Source organism: Octopus bimaculoides, chromosome 15, assembly GCF_001194135.2.
Source record: "Octopus bimaculoides isolate UCB-OBI-ISO-001 chromosome 15, ASM119413v2, whole genome shotgun sequence".
Lineage (NCBI taxonomy): Eukaryota > Metazoa > Mollusca > Cephalopoda > Octopoda > Octopodidae > Octopus > Octopus bimaculoides.
The window spans coordinates 45040890-45043875 of record NC_068995.1 but is presented as its reverse complement, the minus strand read 5'-3'; positions in this window follow the sequence as shown (position 1 = coordinate 45043875).

Sequence of the window (2986 nt, the reverse complement as noted above, 5' to 3'; positions counted from 1 at the left end):
AGACAGAACTGTAAATGGAAAATACACACACACATATATATATATATATATATTTATATAAGACTGCTACATTTTTTAATATCCTTTTCTTTTATTCTTTTACTTGTTTCAGTCATTTGACTGTCGCCATGATGGCTAAAAAGGTAGCAATTTGAGGTAATACAGTTAAATATAACAGGGTGGACAAGAGGGTAGCAGTTTGTATCAATCCAAATGAATACTGCAGGGTGGACGAGGTGTGGCAGTTTAGAACAAGAGAGTTTCGATATAGGGGAATACTGCTGAATGTAACAGGGTGGAAAAAGGGTGGAAACATGGGGTAATACAGGTTGATACAACAGCATGGAGAAGGGGTGGTTGTTCAGGGCAATACAGCTGCAAATATAAGGGAGGACAAGATGATGACAGTTGGGGTCAAAAGCCAAAAGGGGAAAAAAAGAAACTATTAAATATCAACATTTTCTAAAAAATACTTACTATATTCTTCATCTCCAAGACCTCCATAGAAAACATACTTTTTCTCTCCCCATTTCTTGTTATATTCTTCATCTTTGAAAACAAAACAAAAAAAAAAATTTGGTTAGAATTGATAATTATAGAGACATCAGAAAAAAAATATATAAATATCTTTGCAGACGACGTGGTGTTACTTGGCTCATAAGAAGATGATCTTCGGCAAGCGCCAAATGGGTTCCCAGCCAAATGCTGCGAGGTAGGGATGAGAATTGGTGCTGTGAAGCCTGAGACATTGAGCCTCTCAAGAAAGTTTTTCCAGCGCACTCTGCATGGTCGTGTAAAATCACTGAGACAGGTGGAGAAGTTTAAGTAATTCAGGGGACCATTTTCATGAGTGATAGGAAACAGGAGGCTGAACTGGATGCAAGAATTGCAGGTACTGACACAGTTCCAGTATTTGGTCCTCAGAAGAGGAGAAGTTGATAAAAAAAAGCCAATTTTGCTATCTTCGATTCAGTTTCCATGTCTAGCCTCAACTATGGCCATGCATGTTATGTAATGACCAAAAAAAGTACAATTGCAAATACTAGCAGCCGAAATGAGGTTTCTCTGGAGGATCTCTGGGGTAACATTACTCAACAAGAACTTGCACCATCTCCACATTGAGAGATCACAGGTTGATATTTGCTTGTAGCCATTTCAATGAAGCTAGTGATCATCATCATCATCATCATCGTTTAACGTCCGCTTTCCATGCTAGCATGGGTTGGACGATTTGACTGAGGACTGGTGAAACCGGATGGCAACACCAGGCTCCAATCTAATTTGGCAGAGTTTCTACAGCTGGATGCCCTTCCTAACGCCAACCACTCAGAGAGTGTAGTGGGTGCTTTTACATGTCACCCGCACGAAAACGGCCACGCTCGAAATGGTGTCTTTTATGTGCCACCCGCACAAGAGCCAGTCCAGGGGCACTGGCAACGATCTCGCTCGAAAAACCCTACAAGGCCACGCTCAGGATGGTACATCTTATGTGCCACCCGCACAAGAGCCAGTCCAGGGGCCCTGGCAACGATCTCACTTGGCTTGCCGGGTCTTCTCACGCACAGCACATTTCCAAAGGTCTCAGTCAGTAGTCATCGCCTCGGTGAGGCCCAAGTTTACATATTCTCACTGATGTAAAGATTGCTTATTCTCATCATTATCATTTAGTGTCTGCTTTCCATGCTGGTGGCACGGTTAGATGGTTTGACCAGAATTGGTAAGCCAGAAAGCTGTACCAGGTTCCCGTCTTGGTTACTACGGCAGGATGCTCTTCTTAACATTATCTCAATGACTGTTCTGCATGGTATCTTCTCAGTTTGGGTATAGAAAAAGCATAAAATTAAGGGACAGTTTCATTTTTATAGAAGACCAATAATAACAGAGGCAAAAAGTAACAAATACAAGGAAAGAATTAAATATAACTGTTAACAGATACGGATGTATAAGCGCCCTCGTTTAGGTTGTATGCGAGATGGCTCGAAACAATTGTAGTGATTAATAAATATTCTTGTATCTTCCATTTCTCTCATTAATCAAATACCTAACAAAAACTGTAAAAGTGAATGTGCTTTACTGGTAAGCTACCAGATGTATATCATACAATTTATTATCTAATGATATAGAGGCGCAATCCCAGGAATTTTTCAAAGGTAGGGCACAAGGTCAGAAGGGAATACAATTCCAGGAGAAAAGGGTGGAATAACATTTTCTAGAATCCACTTACAAGGCTTTGGTCGGCCTGAGGCTATAGAAGACACTTGCCCACATAGCCACTCCTACACCTATTCAAAATGAAAATCCTCACACACACACACACACACCCACCAACTTACCTTTCACTTTAAGTTTGTTGTATTTGGCCTCTCGAAGGTTCTTTTCTTTCATAAACTTCAGCTGCTGCTTACATTTTTGGTACAGACCACTCTCTTCCTCCTCTTCAGAGTCAGATTCAACACCCAGTACCATCTCCTGCAATGTCATCATCATCATCATTTAGATATCACAGACACCCAATTACCCATCCAATCCCAAGATTAACCAGAACCAGATTCCATCATTGGCTGTAGAGCACCATGGGTGTAAGGTTTGAACTTATGACCATGTGGTCTGATAAACCAGCATGTACCCTAAACCTCTCCACCAGTTTTACCTTTTATATATTGTTATTTTTTTTATTTTTTGCTTGTTTGCTTTTTACAGAAGTTTACAAAAAAAAAAGAAAACATCTGTATTTGTGAATATAAATTCATATGTATGAGTGTGTGTGTGTGTGTGCATGTATATATGAATGCGTATATGGAGTGAATACAAGGAGTATCTCAAGTATTCAAGGAAAGGTAGTAATTATTAGAAACAGCCCTTTTCATGTTCCCTAAGGGACATGTCCACCTTTGATCCCTACCTGGCACCCAACTCTCATCTGTGAACCCAAGAAGCTGTAACATGCACAAAGCTTCGCTTCATTAAAACCAATCTGACACAGGGA